The sequence below is a fragment of the Macaca mulatta genome, chromosome 7 (genome assembly GCF_049350105.2).
Source record: "Macaca mulatta isolate MMU2019108-1 chromosome 7, T2T-MMU8v2.0, whole genome shotgun sequence".
NCBI classification, from domain to species: domain Eukaryota; kingdom Metazoa; phylum Chordata; class Mammalia; order Primates; family Cercopithecidae; genus Macaca; species Macaca mulatta.
The window spans coordinates 4549055-4572415 of NC_133412.1; the positions used below are offsets into that span (position 1 = coordinate 4549055).

At 36.1% G+C, this 23361-nt stretch overlaps 1 protein-coding gene and 1 long non-coding RNA gene across 29 annotated transcripts in view; one reads left to right on the forward strand and one right to left on the reverse strand.

Moving 5' to 3' along the window:
• Positions 1-23361, forward strand: part of UBE3A (ubiquitin protein ligase E3A) — a 102695-nt gene that overhangs the window by 37331 nt on the left and 42003 nt on the right.
• LOC114679324 (uncharacterized) overlaps positions 1-23361 on the reverse strand; it is a 139619-nt gene that overhangs the window by 17771 nt on the left and 98487 nt on the right. Inside the window, exon 6 of the long non-coding RNA XR_013395450.1 lies at positions 20491-20554. This is a non-coding gene — a long non-coding RNA (uncharacterized LOC114679324). The remainder of the gene's footprint in view (positions 1-20490; positions 20555-23361) is intronic.

A 23361-nucleotide genomic window follows, 5' to 3' on the forward strand; every position in this document is an offset into this window, starting at 1 on the left:
ATGAAATTAAAAATTTGAACAGTGACAAGGATTGTATCAGTTATAATCCTTCCTGTATAAACTTCCCACCAAAGGAAGCCCAAGACTTGGTGACTTTACTGCTGAATTCTAGCAGACATTTAAAGAAGAACTAGTACAAATTGTTCTCAAAATTTTATGAGAAATTTAAGAAGGGGGAATACTTTCAAACTCATTTTGGGAGATGAACATTACCTGGATACCAAAGCCAAACAACTCTCCAGGATAAGAAAATTACAGACCTGTATTCTTAATTTAGATGCAGAAATTCTGAAGAAAATAATAACTAAATTCAACAGTGTATTAAAAGGATGATTTACTGTGATCACATGGGATTTACCGCAAGGGTACAAGGATGTGATACACCACATTAGGAGAACAAAGGCCAAAACCATATGATCATCTCAATAGATAATTGAGATAATTGAGAAAAAGCATTTGACAGAATTCAGCTTTCTCTTGTGCTAAAAACTCTCACAAATTAAATATAGAAGGAATATACCTCTATAAAATAAAGGCCATATTGACAAATCCACTGCTAGCATTATACTGAATGTTGAAAAGTTGAAAGCTTTTCTTTTGAGATTGGGAAGAAAACGAGAATGCCCACTCTTGCCATTTCTGTTCAACACAGTACTGGAAGTCCTTGTGAGAGCAGTTCGGCAAGAGAAAGAAAAGGCATCCCAGTAGGAAAGGAAGATGTTGTTGCACCTGTTTGAAGATGACATGATCTTGTATATAGAAAACCCTAAAGACTCCACCAGAGAACTGTCAGAACTGATAAACAAATTCAGTAAAGTTGTGAGATACAAAATCAAGTTACAAAAATCAGTAGAATTTCTGTACATTAATCACAAATTATCCAAAAGAGAAATCAAGAAGACAATTCCATTTATGATAGGTACCAAAAACAAAACACCCAGTATCGGTGGTTCTGCATTTGCAAATTGAATCCACATTTGGATGAAAATGTTTGAGGAAAAAAATACAACAATAAAAAATACTGTTTTCTTATACAATAAGAAAACTACAGTATAGCAACTATTTACGTAGCATTTATGTTGTATTAGGTACTGAGTAATGATTTAAAGCATACAAGAGGATGTGTATAGGTTGTATGCAAATAGTATACCATTTTATATAATGGACTTGAGCATCCATGGATTTTGGTATCTATGGGAGATCCTGGAACCAGTATCCTGCAGATACCGAGGGATAATTGTACTTAGAAATAACTTTAACCAAATAGTTGAAAACTATGTAGCATTGATTAAAGAAATAGAAGAAGATACAAATAAACAAAGTTATCTTGTGTTTATGGATTGGAAGAATTAATATTGTAAAATGTTTCTATTATCCAAAGCAATCTACAGTTTTAATGCAATCCTTATCAAAATTCCAATGTTAAATTTCACAGAACTAGAAAACAGTGCCAAAATTTATATGGAACCACGTAAGATCCTAAATAGCCAAAGCTATCATGAGTAAAAAGAACAAAGCTGGAGACCTCACACTATCTGATTTCAAAATATAGTACAAAGCTACAGTAATTACAACAGCATGGTAGTCACATAGAAGTAGACACGCAGGCGGGCACAGTTGCTCACACATGTATCCCAGCACTCGGGGAGGCTAAGGCAGAAGGATTACTTGAAACCAGGAGTTTGAGAGCAGCCTGGGCAACATAGTGAGACCCTGTCTCTACAAAAAAAAAATTTTTTTTAAGCCAGGCATGGTGCTGTGTATCTGTAATCCTAGCTACCTGAGAGGCTGAAGGAGGAGGATTGCTTGAGCTCAGGAGCTCAAGGTTACAGTGAACTGTGATTGCATCACTGCGCTGCAGCCTGGATGACAGAGTAAGACCCTGTCTTTTAAAAACAAAACAAAAGAAACAAACAGACACATCGACCCATAGAACAGAATGGAGAGCACAGAAATAAATTCGCGTACTGTCAGTTGATTTTGGACAAGGTGCAAAGAACACAGCAGGGAAAGGGAAGTCTGTTCAATAGGTGATGTTGGGAAAACGGATTATCTACATGCAGGAGAATGAAATCAGACCTGTATGTCACATCATATACCAAATTCAAGTTAAAATGGATTAAGGTCTTAAAAGTAAGAGCTGTTACTGTAGAACTACCAGAATATAGGAGAAATGTACATGACATTGGTGTGGACAGTGATTTTTTTGGATATGACCCCAAAGCACAGGCAACAAAAATAAAAGATGAATGAGATCACATCAAACTAAAAAGCTTCTGCATGGCAAAAAGAAAAAATCTACGGAATGAAAAAACAACTCATAGAATGGAAGATAGTATCTGCAAACCATATATCTGTTAAGGGATTAATATGCAAAATATATAGGGAACTCAGAAATCTCAATAGTAAGCACCTCAGTTAAGAAATGGACAAAGGACTTGAACAGACATTTCTCAAAATAAGACATTCAAATGGCCATTAGAATGGCTGTTAAAAGTATGATGAGGATTTGGAGATATCTTGCACATGGTAGGAATGTAAATTAGTACAGCATTTATGGAAAGTAGCATGAAGTTTGCTTAGAAATTAAAAAATAGAACTACCATATGATTCAGCAGTCACACTTGGATATATATATGTATCAAAGAATGGAATCAGTGTGCTGAAGAGATCTGTACTCCCGTGTTCCTTTCAGTATTGTTTGCAATACCCATGATACAGCATCAGCCTACGCGTTCATGGATAAAGAAAATGTGGTATAGATACACAGTGGAATACACTTCAGCCATCAAAAGGAGGAAATGCTGTCATCTGTGACAGCAGGGATGAACCTGGAGGGCATTGTGTAAAGTAAGCCAGCCACACAAAGGCAGGCAAATACTACATCTCTCTTAAATGTGGAATCTTAACTCAGAGATGTAAAATGGTGGTTACCAGGGGCTGGGGGTGGATGGACTGGGTTGCAGAGATGTTGGTCAATTAAGAGGAATTTGTTCAAGGTATCTGTTGTACAACATGGAAACTAGTTAGTAACAGTGTATTCTTGGAAATCACTAAGAGTAAATTTTAAATGTTCTACCGTAAAATGTAAGTATGTGAGGTATTGCATGTATTAATTAGCTTGATCTAGCCATTCCACAATGTATACATATTTTGGAATATCATGTGTATACAATAAGTATGTATCTTTTTTTTTTTTTGAGATGGAGTCTTGCTTTGTCGCCCAGGCTGGAGTGTAGTAGCATGCATGATCTTGGCTCACTGCATTCTCTGCCTCCTGGGTTCAAATGATTCTCCTGCCTCAGCCTCCCAAATATGTATCATTTTTATTTGTCACCAAACCTGGTGTCTTGATAGGTGAAAGGAGATATGAGTATGAGTGAAACTGTTATAAAGATAGCTGAGATGATCATTATCAGAGGTTTTAATATGTCTAACAAAGACAAGGGAGTGATTTGCTGAAATGAGGAGGTGAAGATATCTCAAATTTAGAAAGGCAGATATTTTGGGGGCCTAGAGTATTGGGATAGAACCATGTACAGGGACATTGAAGTCACTTTGCTGATGATGTAACTGGGGGCAAAGTGGAGGCTTAAATATGTGGGTTGAGTTGACCAGAACAGAGAGAAAGAGAAGGCATTCAGTTAAATGATGTGAGTTTCAAATTACAAGTTTTTTGTTGTTGTTTGCTTTTAATACAGGGAATTTTGTTGTTTATTTTTAATACAGAGTATTAGAAGAATAATGGTGGACTTGGGTTTTAGGAGTCACATAAAAGGGTTGCATGATAGGCCGTGCCTTCAGGGAAGAGCCAGGCTTTCGTGAAAGCTAAGAAGTTGAGGGGCCATTATGTAAAGTAGTTGAAGATAGGGGACAGCCTGTGGGTCTTCAGAAAGACTCTGGGTTTCTAGAGATCTTTCTGGAAGAGGTTAGGAGGATGAGTCAAGTTTAGAATGGAAGAGGATAGATGAAGCTTGCATTTGGTAGTAAAAACCAAGGATGAATGTGTGAGGCATGATTATTTGTCACAAGTTTCCAGGTGACACTCTGGCATTCAGTCCTTGTCAAATTAAGCAAGCTTTCTTACTGTTTTACTTGGCTGTGTTAAAGTAGAGTAACAGGAAATTAGACCTCCCATAATGTCTCAGTAGAGCTGTTTAAGTTTCTAGCCATAATTGGTATGAGAATACAGCTCTAAACCTTCAAGGCTGCTACCATTTCTCACATTCCTGTATCTAGAGACTATAGCCAGGCAGCACTTTCAGTGAGGTGAGTAGGTCTGGGTTTGTTCAATTACTTTTGTACCAACCTAATACCTTAATAGTATTTGTCCTAATTTACAGAATAGGTAATGAAGGATTCTTGGTTTTACCTGAGAACTAACTGTCCATTAATGGCAACATCCCACATTTGTTGAAGCATGATTTTTTTGTGTGTAATTTGACATGCATTTGATATTTTAATTTAACTAAGGAATGCCTTGAATGCATCTTAAATAATAATTTTTATACACTTAACACTCCTGTTTGTTTTTAGGAATTCTTAATGTTGCCAATTTCCTAGAATGTAGAAGAGCATAATAAAAAAAATCAATACTCCTAAGCAAACATTTTTAACAACTGGACACCATTTTGTAGTTAAGCCTACAAACAGAACTAATGTAATAACCCAGACCTTTTCATTTATTTGTATGTTTATTTTACCTGGATTTACTTTAGTTTTTTGTTTTGTTTGCTTGTTGTTTGAGACAGTGTCTTGCTTTGTCATAAGTGACAGAGCTGGAGTGCAGTGGTGTGATCAGAGCTCACTACAACTTTGAATTCCTGGGCTCAAGTGATCCTCGTGCCTCAGCCTCCTGAGTAGCTGGGACTACAGGCACATGCCACCATGCCAGGCTAAAACATTAATTTTTTTTTTTTTTTTTTCTGTAGAGACAGGGTCTCACTATGTTGCCCAGGCTGGTCTTGAAGTCTTGGCCCCAAAGTAATCCTCCTGCCTTGGCCTCACAAAGTGCTGGGATTACAGACGTGAGCCACCGTGCCTGGCCATGGATTTTGTTTAAATTTATAAAAACCATGTTGTGGGATCTCTTTGTTGTATGTATTAATTTAGACCCCTTAATTTTCTTAATGATTTCATATCAGTTTCTCATTAACTTCAGATTTTTTTTTTTGGAGTTTGCCCGTATTGGCCAGGCTGGTCTCAAACTCCTGACCTCGTGATCTGCCTGCCTCGGCCTTCCAGAGCGCTGGGATTACAGGCGTGAGCCACCGCACCCTACCAGATTGGATTTTTTATGTTTGGTATTTACTCTTTACCTCTAACACTAAGGCTATGTTTTCAGGTGTATAACTATAAATGGAGCAGGGGTATATACAGCAAGTGATTTATGGTTCAGTAAAGCAAGTTAGTTTTAATAAATGTTCAGTTTACTGTAAATGTCAGAAATGCCCCAGGACCCAGTCCTGGGGACGTTTTTATTCTTTCTCTCTAGGTTAGAGCTTTTAATCTACGCTTTGACAACTCTATTTCCATCACCAACTCTTGCCCTCTGAACTGTAGACTCATTTATCCAACAGTTAAGTCTCATTCGCAAACTTAACATGTCCTAAGTGGAGCTCCTGATTTTCATCCTTCCAAACCTACGTCTCTCATAATCTTTTGCCGTCTCAGTCAGTAACAACTTTTTTTCCCTCCTGTGCAACCAAAAGCCTTGGAAGCATCTTTTAATTTCTCTATGTCACATACTCAAATTATTGGTAAATCTTGTTGGCTACACCTTCAAAATACCCATGCCTCATGTTTTTTTTTAACCATTATACTTCTGTTTACCCTGTTTAAAGGCATCATCTTTTGGCAAAAGAAAGAAATTGTTTCCCAGGAGTCTTACACTTTACAGTGTATTCTCTAGTAGCAGCCAGAATGATATTTTTAAAATCTGAGTTAAACCGTGTTATTTATTATGCTCAGAACTTTTCAGAGGCTTCCCATCTTAAAAGTGAAATCTGGAGATTTACATGGCCCTGTATGAACTGGCTTCCTTTCACTTCTGTGATCTCTCTACCTCACTTGCTCATCTCTGTCTACAGTGACTGTATCCTTGTCATCTTAAGTCTCATAACTATTGTCAGTGACCCTGCGACCGTTCTCTGTGATAATCCATGTGGCTTCCTTGCTCACTTGATTCAGAAAGAGCTCTCTGCTCAAATGATGCTTTTTCTGACCAGCTGCATCAAAGAATGATCAGGTTCAATCTTCTGCATTCCCCTTACCTTGCTGCATTTTTCTTCATGGGATTTAATGTCATTTGACGTCTTGCATATTGATTTCTTTGTTGTTTTGCTTCACCACTAGAATGGAAGCCTAATGACAGTGCCTGGCATACAGAAGGTAGTCAGTAACTATTTCCTACATGAAAGAATGAAGCTAGTAAATTTATGCAAAATGTTTGTTTCTGCCTTTTTAATTCTCTTGCAGAAATGTAGGAAGAATTTTTTAGGATCAGTTTATGTATATATATAAACTAATAAGTATGTACGCAGCCCGTAGGATGTGGCTAATAACACCTATCATCTTTTTGAGCATTGAACATGTAGCAAGTCACTGTGCTGCATAATCCACATGATTATCTCAAATTTGATAGGAGAGTTGAGCCTTTTAATCAGAGTAGATGATGGAAATAGAGCTTGGATGCTTTTATTGCCTATATGACTTCTAACTTCGGTGTACTTACACATCTATGAGAATTTTGGGACAAGTAACTTCTTGAAATATTTTCCGAAGTAAATCTCTTCAATCAAATAAGTGGTTCTCGTATTTTCAGAATCCTCTTCTATAGGTTCTGATATCATATTCTTGGTCTCTGGATTGAGAAGGTCCTTTTGTATGCTTCTGATATGCTGAAGAAACCAGGAGGTATTCTGACATGTATTTCCCTTCAAGGTCGAATAATTAGAGGAAGGTAGGTTTAATTGACAGTGTTATCTAGACAGTATCAGAAGAGAAATTGAAAAATCTCTATTGAGGATCTGTAATTTGCTAGGTTCAGAGGATACAACAGTAAATAAGTTATTGGGTCATATGCCTCAGCCTCCCATTTAATTGATAGTCAGTTACAACAACATATAATAGTGAGAATAGGTACTGGTTACTATGAGACTACAGAGGAAGAATACCTAATCATCTTAAAAGTGATATATAAGCTGAAACCTTGAGGATGATTGGAAATAACTAAGAATAATGTGTTCTGGGCAGGAAGAATAACACCTGTAATCAGAGAAGACAGCAGAGCAAGTCCACTGAGTAGTAAGAAGTTCTGTATTGCCGTAATGTAGAGTTAGCTGATGGGAGGTGTGGAAAATGCATTTGGATGTAGAAAGCCAGGACCGTATTAAGGCCCTTTGCTTTCTTCTGACAGACACAGGAGCCCATGAAAGGCATCGGGTGTGGGAGTGACACGAGTCACAGTCTGCCCTGCTTTTCTGCCACAGGAAGCATCATATAAACCTGTATCTTCTGTTTCAAATGTAAGGGAACATACTTGAATGGATGAACTGCTTCTGGCTGAATCTTCTCAAAGTAGAATGAGCAAAACATGGCTATATTATGAGATTATCTAAGGAGAGATTTTTGTAATCATGTGAATTTTGAATTAATTTATGTCTTAATTATTCCCAAGAGATTTTTGGACACATTAATGAGAATAGTTTAATACATAGAACTTCTTGTCAGCTACAAATGAGGATCAAAGCCAAAAGAGATTAATGAAAATAAAAGGGATGCTATTTCCCCAAATTAGCAGAACTTTTTGATTCACCAGTTCTTTGTTTTTAACTACTGTCTGCCTCTTAACATAATTGAATATTCAGTGACATAATATAAATAAATTACTACATGCTGATGAACTTTTGTTTTTATTAACATCTCAGCTTGTAGCATATCTTGTTGCCCATACCAGAAACCTTACCCATTATCTCTAGCTTTTCCAGCTTATTTACCTCTTACAAATTACTTATTTTAAATACTTCCTGGGTCAATTTCATCTTTTTTTTTCTTGCTACTACTACATTCTTTGTCTGGACTATTACAGTAGTCATTACCTAACTGGATTGCTTGCCTCCAGTTTTGCCCACTTTGGTTTCAGTTATTGGAAAGGCAAATTTTATCAGCCACTTAGCTGCTTAAAACCCTTCAGTGACTCCTTGTGTTTTAGTTCTTCTCTAATGGTTTATGAATATAGTGGGTTACGAATCTTCCGGAAGACTGCATGTGCACTCCTGAAGTGTGCATGTGTTTTTATGAGGAGAAGGTCTTTAGCTTTTATTAGATTACTCCTCTTTTGGCTAAAAAAAAAGAATTACTTATCATGGCTAGTGAGGTCTTCCATGATCTAGCTTCTCCCTGCCTCTCCATTTTCATATTTTTGAAACTTTTCTTGAACTTTAGGCTCTTGAAGTGCTTGGAATTGTCTTATAATACCATGTTCTCATGTCCCTGTGCTTTTACTCATTTTCCTCTATCTGAAACATTCTTCCCACCCTTAGTGTCATCAGCTCCTAGTCATCTTTTGTGATTCACCTCTGCTAAGTTGCGTCTCTTTTTATTGCTATTCCTCTGTAGTCATCTCTGTCATACTGAAATCACGTGGCTTTCTCTTTCTTTAAACATTATAATTCCTGGAAGAGCCCATTTTATGTAGCCTGACAAGCAGAATTTATACTGAAGTAGACATTTGGAAGTCATTTAGTTATTGCTCAATCCTTGAAAGAAGATGAAACTGTCCAAAGGGAAATTTAAAAGAGAAAGTATCTAATAGCTGATCCCTGGAGAATACAAATGTCTCTAGATTTGGAAGCGAAGTCTCTGAAAAACAGCCAGAGAGAAGGGAGGAAACCAAGAAATAGTGTCCTAGACCCAAAAGTCAATAATTTCCAAAAGGTCTATATTTCTTAGGAAGGCCAAGTAAAATAAGTAGTGAAAAGTGATGACCTGTCTAGAGCAGATTCTTCATTTCCAGTTACAGAAGCTAGGTTATAGGTACAGTAAGCTCTGGACGTGTTCTTCTCCCACACAGAATGTTATTCGTGTTCTCCACTGCTGCTTTGAACTATTCCTGTTACTCTCTCAGCATAAAAATCCCTGCTCCTTTGAAGCTTATGCCTTCTGGTTGTGTCATCCTCTATCTGCCTTTAGTGAGCTCTCAGTTTCTTCTCGGTTTTTGAAGACTGATACCTGAACTTACTCTTCTTCACTCTTGCCCAAATCTGCTGCCATCTTTATTTATCTGATGAACCCCTCACTCCCTAGCAACTCAAATTCCCATCTGTTTTATCTACAGTAATGTTCACCTCTGCATCACTGCTGCTTCCCATGTCTACAGGCATGCCAACTCAAACTGTTTTACCCCAAAACCTTTAGTGAAAACCCCTTATCTCAGGTTGCAGTCTTTGAATGCTTTCCTACTATCTTAAACTTGTTTTCTTTCTTTGCGCCTTTTCTTCCTTCTCTTTGAGACTTGTCCTACGGCTCCTCTACTGTCTTCCAGCTACAGTTCCCTCTTGTTCCTGACATGTACTGCTCAGACCCAGGAGATGGATAAGTCGTATTATTTCACATGTCATTTTTTCTCTGGGGAGCAGTAGTCATGAAATAATTGGATAAAACAGGTTTTTATCAGTTTATATAAGAGGTAAAGAAAAAAATGGGGTAGATTTTTAAAAATTGTCAAAAACAACAAACTGGATGATATTAATGATTTGAAGTGTATAGTACAATTGTGGTTAACTGTGTGCACATTGTTGTGCAGCAGATCTCTAGAACTTTTTCATCGTGTAAAACAGAAACTACATTCATTGAACAACTCTTCTTTTCCCCCTTCTTCCTATTCCTTGGCAAATACCATTCTACTTTTTGCCTCTAAAATTTGACTATTTTAGTTACTTCATATAAGTGGAATCATTAAGTATTTGTCTTTTGTTGACTGTACTATTTCACATAGCATAATGTCCTCAAGGTTCATTTGTGTTGTAGCATATTACAGGATTTCTTTCTTTTTTTTTTTTTTTTTTAGGCTGAATAACATTTTGTTATATATGTATATCACATTTTCTTTAACCATTTGTTGATGGATGTTTAGGTTTCTTCCACTTTTGAATGTTGTAATGTTGAAATAAACATGGGTGTACAAATATTTTTTTGAGAACCTGTTTTTAACACATTTGGGAGTATACCCAGGTGTTGGATTACTGGATCATATGTGTTCTATTTAAAAAAAAAAAAATTTTTTTTTTTTTTACAGGAGTTCTAGGTTCACAGAATTGAGAGGAAGGTACAGAGATTTTCCCTGTACCTCCTTCCACACATGTATAGATTCTCTCATAGTCAATGTCCATCTCCCATCAGAGTGGTACATGTCTTTCCAATGAACCTATATTGATATATCATAATTACCCAAAGTCCGTAGTTTATATTAGGGATCGTTCTTAGTGCTGTACATTCTGTGGCATTGAACAAAGTATAATGACATGTATCCACCATTATAGTATCATACAGAATGTTTTCACTGCCCCAAAATCCTCTGTGTTCTGCCTGTTTATCTTTCGTTCCCTCCCACTCCTTGGCAGTCACCAATCCTTTTACTGTGTCTGTAGCTTTACCTTTTCCAGCATATTATATACTTGTAATCATGCAGTATATAGCCTTTTCATCATGACTATTTTTACTTACTAATATGGATTAAAGTTTCTTCCATGTCTTCATAGGTTGTTAGTACCTCTCTTTTTCCATTTTCTGGACATATCACAGTTTGTGAATGAATATTTACCTAATGAAGGACATTGTTGTGGTTGCTTCCACATTTTGCTAATTATGAATAAAACTGCTGTAAATATCGGTGTGCAGGTTTTTGTGTGGACTTAGGTTTTCAGTGACTTTGTGTAAATACCAGGGAGTGCATTTGCTGGATCTTATGGCAAAAATGTTTAGTTTTGTAGGAAATGTCCAAACTGTCTTCTAATGTGACTCTATCCTTTTACATTTTTCACCAGCAATGAGCGAGTGTTTCTGTTGCTCTACATCTTCACCAGTATTTGGTGTTATCACTGTTCTGAATTTTGGCCATTCTGATAGGTGTGTATCTCATAATTTTGATTTATGTTTCTCTGGCGTCGTATGATGTGTGAGGCATCTTTTCATATGCTGAATTGACATCTGCGTATCTTTGGTGAGGTGTCTGTTAAGGTGGCTGTCCCATTTTCTAATTGGGTTGTTTGTTTTCTTGTGGAATTTTAATAGGTCCTTACACTATATCTGTCTGTCTGTCTGTCTGTCTATCTATTGAGACGGACCCTTGCTCTGTCACCCAGGCTGCAGTGCAGTGGCGCAGTCTCGGCTCACTGCAACCTCTGCCACCTGGGTTCAAGTGATTCTCCTGCCTCAGCCTCCCAAATAGCTGGGATTATAGGCGTGTACTACCACACCTGGCTAATTTTTGTATTTTTAGTAGAGATGGGTTTTCACTATGTTAGCCAGGCTATTCTCGACCTCCTGACCTCAGGTGATCCACCCACCTTGGCCTCCCAAAGTGCTGTGATGTAAGCCACCACGCCCAACTTCCTTACACATTTTAGTTAATAGTTCTTTATCGGATGTGTCTTTTGCAGATATTTCCTCCCTGTCTGTGGCTTGTCTTTTCATACTCTTGACATTGTGTTTTGCAAAAGACACAACAATTTTTAAGAAACAAGTAGACAATTTTGATGAAGTCTAGCTTATCAGTTCTTTTTTTCATGGTTGGTACCTTTGTTGCCGTATCTAAAAAGTCATCACCAAACCCAAGATCTAGATTTTCTCCTATGTTATCCTCTAGGAGTTTTATAGTTTTGAGTTTTACCTTTAATTCTCTGGCTTATTTTTGAGTTTATTATTGTGAAGGGTGTAAGACCTGTGTCTAGACTCTTTTTTTTTTTTTTTTTGCTTGTGGATGTTCAGTTATTACCACTGTTTATTGAAAAAGACTATTTTTTTTCTTCGTTGTATTGCCTTTGCCTCTTTGTCAAATACTGCCATTGCTCCTTTGACTATGTGGGTCCATTTCTGGGCTCTCTATTCTATTTCATTGATCTGTTTTGTCAGTTCTTTTGTCAGTATCACACCATCTTGACAACTGGAGCTTTACAGTAAATCTTGAAGTCAGTAGTGTCCATCTGACTTTTTCTGTCAATATTGAGTTGGCTCTTCTGGGTCATGGAATAGCTCTTCCTTATTTAGTTCTTTGATTTCTTTCATCAGAGTTCTAAAAAATTTTTCCTTGTATTGTTAGATCTATACTTAAGTATTTCATTTTGGGACACACTAATGTAAAATGGTATTGTGTTTTTAATTTCAAATTCAACTTATTTGTTGCTGGTTTACCGGAAAGCTATTAACTTTTTTATATGAGCCTTGCATCCTGCAGCTTTGCTGTAATCACTTATTAGTTCCAGGAGGTTTTTGTTGTTTTTCTTTTTTTCAAATTCCTGTATCTGTTCTACACATACAGTCATTTCATCTACAAACAAAGGCATTTTTGTTGTTGTTGTTCCCAGTTAGTATACCCTTTATTTCCTTTTCTTGTCTTACTGTATTAGCTAGGACTTCCAGTATGAAGTGGTGAGGTGGGGATATTCCTGTCTTGTTCCTGATCTTAGTGAGAAAGTTTCTAGTTTCTCATCATTAAAGATGATGTTAGCTGTATGTTTTTTGTAAACGTTCTTTATCAAGTTGAAGGTGTTCCCTCTATTCCTAGTTTACTAGTTTCTACCATGAGTGGGTGTTAAATTTTGTCATATATTTCTCTCCATCTATTGGTATGGTCATGTGATTTTTTTTCTTTAATCTGTTGATACGGTGAATTGCATTAATTGATTTTCCAATATTGAACCAGTCTTGCATACCTAGGATAAATCCTACTTTGTGCTGATGGAGAAATTTGTTGTTTTTAGTTTGCTAATACTTTGTTTACAATTTTTGCATCTTTGTTCATGACAAATATTGGTCTGTAGTTTTCTGATAATGTCTGTCTGGTTTGGGTATTAGAGTAATGCTGACCGACTTCATACAATGAGATAGGAGCATCCCCTTTGCTTCTGTCTTCTGAAAGAGATTGTAAAGAATTGGTGTGGTTTCTTCCTTAAATGTTTAGTAGAATTCATCAGAGACTCCATCTGGGTCTGATGCCTTCTCTTTTAGAACATTATTAATTACATGTTTAATTTCTATAATATATGCTTTTTAATCAAGATTGTTTCTTCTTAGAGTTCTAATAGATTGTGTCTTTTAAGAAATTGATTCATTTCGTCTAGGTTACCAAATTTGTGGCCATAAAGTTGTTCATAATATCCCTTGATTATCCTTTTAATGCCCATGAGATCTGTAATGATGTGTACTCTTTTCATTCTGATATTAGTTATTTTGTCCTTTGTCTCTTTTTCTTAGTTGGCCTGACTAGAGGCTTATTGATTTTGTTGATCTTTTCAGAGAACCAGTTTTTGATTTCTTTGATTTTTCTCTTGTTTTCAATTTCATTGATTTCTGCTCTAATTGTTATTACTTCTGTTTGGATTTAATTTGCTTCTTCTAGTTTCATAAGGTGGTAGCTCAGATAATTGATTTTTAGATCATTCTTTTCTTTCTTTCTTATTTGTTTTTTTGTTTCTTTTTTTTTTTTTTTTGAGACGGAGTCTCGCTTTGTTGCCCAGGCTTAAGTGCAGTGGCACAATCTCGGCTCACTGCAAGCTCTGCCTCCCGGGTTCACACCATTCTCCTGCCTCAGCCTCCCGAGTAGATGGGACTACAGGCACCCGCCACCGCGCCCGGCTGATTTTTTTTTTGTATTTTTAGTAGAGACGGGGTTTCAGTGTGTTAGCCAGGATGGTCTTGAACTCCAGACCTCGTGATCCATCCACCTCAGCCCCCCAGAGTGATGGGATTACAGGCGTGAGCCACCACGCCTGGCCTAGATAATTCTTTTCTAATAAATGCATCAGTGTTGTATGTTTCTTTCTAAGTACTGCTTTCACTGTATCTGTATCCCACAAATTTGGATAAGTTGTGTTTTCGTGATATTTTCACTTTATAATGGCATTAGCGGGACACAACCCGCTAATGTTAGGAGCGTCTGTATGCGTAAGCACAATTGTTGACATTATTTTGAACAAATTCTTATTTGTTAGATAATTAAGTATAAGAAAAATAAAAGGTTTTATTTTACTTTCAGTGTTTCCTTCTTTTGATGCTCTGTATATGTAGATTTCAGTTTAACTTTTGAGTAATAATCTCACAAGGTAGAATGCTAGGTTTATGAATTTTTTCTCTCAACACTGTAAATATTTCACCCCACTCTTTTTCTTGTAGGAAGTCACATGTATTTTTTCTTTTTTTTCTTTTTTTCCTCTACGGGTAAAGTGATTTTTTTCCCTCTGGCTTACTTCAGATTTTTTTCTTATCCTTGAATTTCTGTAGTTAACAACGTTTTATGCCCAGATGTAGTTTTTTGGCATGTATTTTCAAGCTCAGAGATTCTTCATCCATGCCCAGCCTACTAATAAGCCCATCAAAGGCATTCTTCATTTCTCTTACAGTGTTCTGTATTTTGTTTTTGTATTATCTCTAGCATTTCCTTTTGGTTCATTCTTAGGATTTTCATCTCTCCTTTTTTTTTTTTTTTAACATGTTGTTTAGTCAATTCGTTAGGGCCCTTAGCATATTAATCATGGTTGTTTTAGATTCCCAGTTTGATAATTCCAAATCCCTGCTGAATTTGGTCCTGATGCTTGTTTTTTACCTTTTATTATGCCCTGTAATTTTTTTATTGATAGCTTGGACACGATGTACTAGGTAAAAGGAACTGTTGTAAATGAACCTTTAGTAATGTGGTTGTAAGGTGTAGGAAGAGAAGAGTTCTGTAGTCTTATGATTAGGTCAGTCTTTTAGTGAGTTTATGCCTCTGGACTGTGAACTTCACAAGTGTTTCTCAGTCCCACACCACCCCCCCATTCCCTTAGATAGAACAAGATAGCTATAATGGCGTGGAGTTGGGTTATTTCTCTTCCCCCACATCATTTTGGCTTTGCTACAACATCAGCAGGTCAGGCTCTGGTTAGTTTCTCCTGAGGACAAACCTTGTTAAGACCAGAATACTGTGGTGTACTTGAAAATCGTTTCTCTTTGTCTCCCCTGCTGAGGGTTGAGAATTTTTCTCCTATATTTACTGTGAGAAGCTGGTCAATTGCCTGGATGTAAAACTTAGAAAATTGTAGGGGTCCCCCTATAATTGAGTAACTGTGGAGTTTTTAGCTTTCGGAGTTGTCCACACTGAGCCTTCATCAATTTGTCCATTACACTTCAGGATTTCCTACCCTGTGGAGGTTTCTGCTTGTGTTTTTCATCTCAGATAAATGGTGATGCTATGTGTTCACCTGTCCTTCGCTCTCACTTACAGGCAGTTATTTGCCCTGTGACCTCACTTATCCTATCTCAGATTTGATTGTTTTTCAGTTTGTCATTTTTTACCTGTTAGAATGGAGTGGTGACTTCCAAGCTCTTTATATGTGGAACTGGAGGTAGTTCTATTTTAAATTTTTTGAGGGACCTTCATGTTGTTTTCATAGTGCCTGGCACCATTTTACGTTTTCACCAATGGTGCGTAAGGGTTCCAGTTTCTCCATATCTTCACCAACACTTATTTTCTGTTTTTTTGATGGTGGTCATCCTAATGGTTTCAGATGGTATGTCATTACAGTTTAGATTCACATTTCCCTACTGATCAGTGATGTTGAGCATCTTTTCATGGGCTTATTGGCCATTTGTATACATTCTTTGGAAAAATGACTATTCAAGTCTTTTGTCCACTTTTTAACTAGATTTTTTGTTGTTGAATTGTAGGAGTTACTTGTATATTCTGAATATTAACCAAATAACAGATACATGGTATGGAAATATTTTCTCCTGTTTTGTAGGTTGCCATTTTACTCTGTTTACTGTTTGCTTTGCAGAAATTTTTGAGTTTATGTATCCCCGGTTTGTCTATTTTTGCTTTGGTTGCTTGTGCTTTTGGTGATCTATTCAAGAAATCATTGCCAAGTCCAATGTCATGAAGCTTTTTATCTATGTTTTCTTGTAGTAGTTTTATAGTTTGATGTTTTAAGTTTAGGTCTGTAATCCATCTTGAGCTTATTTTTGTATATGTTGTAAGATAAGGCTCCAACTTCATTCTTTTGCATGTTAGATTTCAGATTTCCCAACACAGTTTGTTGAAGAACCTCTTTTCCCTATTTCTGTGTTCTCTCTTCTGCTCAGTTGGTCTGTATATCTGTCTTTATGCCAGCACCATAGTGTTTTGATTACTGTAGCTTTGCAGTATCTTTAGAAATCAGGGAATGGGAGGCCTCTAGCTTTGTTTTTTGTCCAGATTGTTACGGCTATTCAGGGTCCTTCAAGATTCCGTAATAATTTTAAGATTTTTTTTTTTTTTTCTATTTCTGTAGAAAATGCCATTGGGATTTTGATAGGGATTGCTTTGAATCTGCAGATTGCTTTCAGTAGTATTGCCATCTTAACAATACTAAATCTTCCAATTCATAAACTTGGATGTCTTTCCATTTATTTATATTATCTTCAATTTCTTTCAGCATTGTTGTATAATTTTTTTTTTTTGGGCGGGGGAGAAGGGACAGAGTCTCACTCTGTCACCAGGCTGGAGTGGAGTGGCGCGATCTCGGCTCACTGCAACCTCTGCCTCCCGGATTCAAGTGATACTCCTGCCTCAGCCTCCCGAGTTGCTGGGATTATAGGCGTGTGCCACCAAGCCCGGCTAATTTATTTTGTATTTTTAGTAGAGGCAGGATTTCACCATGTTGGCCAGGATGGTCTCAATCTCTTGACCTCGTGATCCCCCCACCTTGGCCTCCCAAACTGCTGGGATTACAGGCGTGAGCCACTGCGCCTGGCCTATGTTGTATAATTTTCAATGTATGTGTCTTTCATTTCCTTGTTGAAAATATTCCCTAAGTATTTTACTCTTTGATTTCATTTTAAATGGATTTTAAAAATTAATTTCCTTTTTGGATTCTTCATTTTTAGTATTTAGAAATGCAACTCTTAATGTTGGTTTTTATATCCTGTAACTTTATTATTATATCCTGTAACTTTATTTTTATATCCTGTATCCTTTATTCTAACAGTTTTTTTTCTTTTTGGTGGGCTAGAGTTTTCAACGTATAAGATCATGTCATTTGCTAACAGAAGTAATTTTACTTCTTACTTTTCTCATTTAATACCTTTTATTTCTTTTTCTTGCCCAATTGCTGACTCTGGCAGGACTTCTGATAGTATGTTGAGTAGAAGTGGTGAATGTGTGCATTCTTGTTCCGTTTGTGATCTTAGAGGGAAGACTTTCGGTGTTTCATCATTGAATAACATTAGCTGTGGTCTTTCTATATATGGCCTTCATTATTTTGAAGTAATTTCCATATCTTTCTAGCAAATTGAGTGTTTTTGTTTTTATTTTTGAGACAGAATCTTGCTCTTGTCACCCAGGCTGGAGTGCAATGATGCAATCTCAGCTCACTGCCAGCTCTGCCTCCCGGGTTCAAGTGATTCTCCTGCCTCAGTCTCCCGAGTAGCTGAGATTACAGGTGCCCACCACCGTGCGTAGCTAGCTTTTGTATTTTTAGTAGGGATGGGGTTTCACTGTGTGGCCAGGCTGGTCTCACACTCCTGACCTCAGGTGATCCGCCCACCTTGCTCTCCTAAAGTGCTGGGATTACAGGCACGAGCCACCATATCTGGCCTTTTTTTAAATCACAAAAGGATGTTCTTTTTAATGCATTGTTGAATTCTGTTTCTTGGTATTTTGTTGATTTTTTTTGCATCAGTATTTATTAGGGATTCTTTTTTCTTGTAGTAAATTTGTCTGATTTTGATATCTAAGTAATGCTTACTTAGCATTACTATGATTATCAAAATCATAATGATTTTGAAAGTGTTCTGTCCTCTTTAGTTTTTTCAAAGAGTAATGTTTGGTAGAGTTTTCAGTGAAGCCCTGGTATTGTTGGACAGTTACTGATTCAATCTCTGATAGTTATAGGTACATTCAGAAGTTGTATGTATTTGTGACTCAGTCTTGGTGGGTTTGATGTGTCTATCCATTCTCAGAGGTTATCAAATTTGTTGGGGCATAGTTGTTCATATTAGTCTTTTATGGTCCTATTTATTTCTGTGGCAGCAGTTGTTGTATCTCCTTTCTAATTTCCAATTTTTGCTGTTTGTGTCTATTCTCTTCATTTCTTAGTCTAAGAATTTGCCAATTTTGTTGATCTTTTCAATGAAACAGCTACTCCTAATTTTGTTGATTTTTTTTTTTCTATTGCAAAAATTTTCTATTTTTCTCTATTTTGTTTAACTGTAATTTGTTATTTCCTTTTTTTTTTTTTTTTTGGTAAGTTTGAGTCTAATTTGTTCTTCATTTCCTAATTCTATAAGATGTAAAGTTAATTTGTTGATTTGAGGTTTTTATTCTCCTAACTGTGAAATATGACACGTTAAAACAGATTTTCATTTTACAGATGAATTATATAAATATTTAGTTGTGTAATTTTACTTTTTTTTTTTTATCATATATCAAGCATTCTGGACATTGAGACTATAAAAATGAATAAAACAGTTCTTAAAGGTTAACCTATATTTCAAACACTTGAAAATACTGATTTGTTTGTGTTTATTTTTTCATGAAAATCGTCTTGTTCTATATTTAATAGGTTTTTGTTTGGTTCATGGTACTAAAGAGTTCACAATTGTAGGTTTAGTCTTGAAATAATCTAAATTCATTTCATCCCATTGTAACAGACCCTACATCGTACTGAATATAGCTATGTCACAGATGTCTCTTACAATCTATTTCTACAAGGCCTAGAACTATTTAGGATACCATTGCTCACTCTTACAAATTTTTACATTAAAAATAACTTTGAGATGGAATGGAGTTTTGCAACATCCCAGAAAGAATAAAGAGGCTCCACTTACGAGAAATTACTAAGCAGTGTTTCTTAGCTTTATAGACTAATTATATAAGCCTTGAGTTGTTTCTATTTTATATCTGTTTTTTAGACTTCTCACATGTTCATTCTGCTGTACCTTCTGTAAATATAAAGGTCACTCTACTTATAGTCACGTTTTCCTTTTAATCTTTCCCTTTTTATTTTTTATTCTTTGCTTTACTCACCATCAGTTTTTATATTGCATCTCACAGTTCATATTTCTCTTTTGTCATTTCTGATTCTAATTGTAATTCTAATCTTATTTGTTCAGTGTTCACTGTCACATCTTCACTTTCTGGCAGCTTTGTCTATGGCCTCATCTTCTTAGTGCTTGTATTCATTGCTTATATTCCAATTGTCCTGTAAATTCATTTTTTTAGTGAACTAAGCCAGACACAGAAAGACAAATATCACATGTTCTCACTGATATGTGGGAACTAAAAAATGTTGAACACAGATTTTATAGCTGACACGCATATGCCTGTCACCTAGATTCTGCCATTAATATTTACATTGCTTTATCTTATAACCATCCTTGTATCATCAGTCCATCTTAATTTTTATGCCTTTCAAAGTTAATTGCTAACATCAGTACACAGCCCTCTAGGTGAAACCATTTTTAAACTGATTGCTGTCAAGTTGTCTAGGGTAAACTGACCTTCCAAATATGACTTATTCCATAGGACTTCTGTTTGTAGCACTGTCCCACTAATTCAGTCATAGAAATAAAAATTGGAAAGTATTGTCTGTTTGAAATGGATAAGTATTTTCATGTGTCTAACTTTACAAGACTTTTACTAGAAGGTCTCGCTTGACCTTCATTGCTGACTAAGAAAAGTTTTTTTTATTTTAAAAATCAACACATTATAACATACTTTTTTGAGTAAAAAGAAAAGTCAAGGTAATGTGAAGAAATTATGGCAAGTAAAGCTATAGTTCCTCTTCCAGGAATTTTGATTATGAGCAGCTGATAAGGTGTTGCTAAAGGGACCTCATCAGGGAAATTCCTTTCTTTCCTTCTTTTTCTTTTGCATCCTCTCCTTTTCCTTACTTTCTTTTTCCCTCTTTCCCTCTCTCCCTCTTCTCCTCTTTTCTTTAATAATACTTGGGGAAAGGTACACCTTTTATTTTACTTATTTGCTGAGGGGAGAGAGAGAGTTAAGAGACCAAATGATTAGATGGCAGGGTCACTGGAGGGCAGAGATAAATAACATCCTAAATTAAGGGTTGGCAAACATTTTCTTTAAAAGGCAGGTGGTATTTGTTTTAGGTTTTGCAGGCCTAGAATACTCAACTCTGCCATTGTAGTATGAAAAACAGCCATAAACTATATAGTATATTGTATTAGTCCATTTTCACGCTGCTGATAAAGACATACCTGAGACTGGGGGAAAAAAAGAGGTTTAATTGGACTTACAGTTCCACATGGCTGGGAAGGCTTCAGAATCATGGCGAAGGTGACAGGCACTTCTTGCATGGCACTGACAAGAGAAAATGAGAAGGATGCAAAAGCGGAAACCCCCGATAAAGCCGTCAGATCTCGTGAGACTTACTACCACAAGAACAGCATGTGGGAAACTGCCCCCATGATTCAAGTTATCTCCCACCCGGTCACTCCCACAACACATGAGAATTAAGGGAGTACAATTCAAGATGAGATTTGGGTGAGGACACAGAGCCAAAGCATATCATATATAGTATATTTATAAATAAATGAACTTGGGTATGTTCCAGTACACTTGATGGACACTGAAACTTGAATTTCATATAATTTTCACATCACAAAATACTCTTTTTTAAACTTTTTCCAGCCATTAAAATATGTACAATATTCTAAGCTTGAGAGACATACAAAAATAGGTGATGAACTCGGTTTGACTCATGAGCTATGATTTGGTAAACCATATGGTACAAGGATTAACCTTGCACAGGAACTATACCAAAAAGTCGTTTAGTGTATACTTTTCCAACATAGAGGCCCCTTTATGTGCTCTAAATTTTGTATGCCTTTTACATACCCTAAATTAGATAGTAATACAGATGAGGTCAGATAAATTAAGGTGTCATTGGAGTGAGGAAAAAGAAGAATGCTTAATATAGTTGATTCCACCATTAACATGGAGTTTCTGACCTGGCTTCCTTTAGTCCTGTCTCATCAGTGTAGCTACTGTTTGTTAACTTGGCACAGAAAGGCAGATCAAATACAGGGGTCTACTTTCATATCCTCCTCTTAATAGTTATTAAAAGCTCAAATTTAGTAGCTGAGTTCAGATCTCTTATTAGATGAATGACTTATTGATGTAATTTCTCTGAGCATCAGCAGAATGAAGGTTTATAGTGCTAACTCATACACTTGTGAGGGTGATAACAATTACAACAATAATAGTAGTAGCTAACACTTTCATAGTGCTTAGTATGCCAGGCAGTGTTCTGAGCACTTTATATATATTAACACATTTAATTTTCTCACAATTGATAATGTGAAGAATAATAATACTCTCATCATGAGAATGCTCGTAGATACTACCACTTAAATTACGAGGAAACTGACGTACAGAAAGGTCAGGTAACTCATTCAGGGTCACATAGTTAATTAAGAGGTAGAGCCATCATGTGAACTTGGGCATCTGGCCTCAGAATGCAAGCTCTTAACTGTTAAGGTTTATTCCCCTCTAACGTGAGAATGTCTATAGAATGCATAGCACATAGGTCCTCAGAAAATTAGAGATAAATTAGCTTTGCAGAATGTGGTGGTTCCATTTCCTCAAGAAATTTGGTCTACCTTTGTGGTACCAGATATATGCATAAATGTGAGGTTCACATTATGATTCTTCAGTTTTTTTTCCCAGTTGCACATTAGTTATGAGATTTTTTTTCCATAGAATTCTTCAGTATTACTCATGTTAAAAAATAATTGTTTGGAAATGAATCACCTTCTGCAAAACAGTATAGTCAAAATGACTTAGACTCTGAAGCTGAAAGACTCCTGGACTCCTATTCTTGTCTTGGTTGTGTACTTTCTTTGAGATCTGGGTTTGGTGATTTGACTCCAGTTCTATTTCTCTCTTTGGCTGTGGACTGAAGATAATCCTCAGTATCATGATACTCAGATAACCTATGTCAAAGTGCCCCGCAGTGTGTGTAATATGTTATCAGGCATCCAACAAATACTGGTTTCTTGTTCACCTCCCTATTACATAAAATAACTTAAAATTAGAACTGAAGGGACTCATAAAGCTGGGAAAACTGAGGCCCAGACAGTTATTTCCCTAGGATCCTACAGCTACTTAGGGACAGAAGGATGACACTTAATGCAGGTCTTCTGATTTTTCAGTCTCATTCTGTTTGTGCTGATCACTCTCCTACTATGTAGTATGTAAAGAAGTACTATGTATCTGACAGGTTTTGGGGAAGTTATTTTAGTATAAAAGCTCACATTAAAAATATCTATCTTAGTATTTTGACTTTTATAATTTTTTTAAAAATCAGAGACAATTTAATATATCTTGGGGCCATTCAAATCATGTATATGAAGTTTTAAAACTGTTGTTTTCCCTTATAGTTATTAATTTTTAATATGCAAGTAGCATCCTTATTATGGAAAGAATAAATAAGAAATCAAAAGATGAAAGAAGTTTTAAAACTAATTTAATCACATCGTCCAGAGAAAATGCTATTAATGCTTTGAAATAACAATGGGTTCATCCTACACCTGCTACCTTGTAACTGACTTTTGTCAGTTAGTGATATATCAGGAAGACTAGGCAGTTCCTTGTCAGATTCAATCTTGATAGGTTTTATTTTATTGTGTGACCTATTATCAGTTCATTTAAGTAATCTTTTATTAAACATGTTGATTTTATTCAGATATGGAAACTGCATTTTTGTAAAATTGTCAAATTGTTTTCCACAAGTAGAATCTCATTCATGTGGTATTCATGTTTTTAAGACTTTCGATACGTATTCACTATTTTCCTCCAGAAAGGAAATACCTGTTTACATTTTCACCAGGGAAGTCACTGTAGTTTGGGAGAACATGACATTATCTCCCTTTCTTTACTGAAGACTAACAATGTATGTTTTAAAGTTTCTGGATTCTCCATTCCCCTTTTATTTTTACATGTTTTCACTTTCATATTTTGCATAGTGATAAATCTGTGATAACAGTTTTTAATTTTCAGGTTGGGTTGTTTATAGCTTCATAGATAACAAAATGTCTCTAAGTCATGTTTATGCAATTTTTACCTGTGCTTTGTGGGTTTTCTTTTTTCTCTGTTTGCATGCAGTG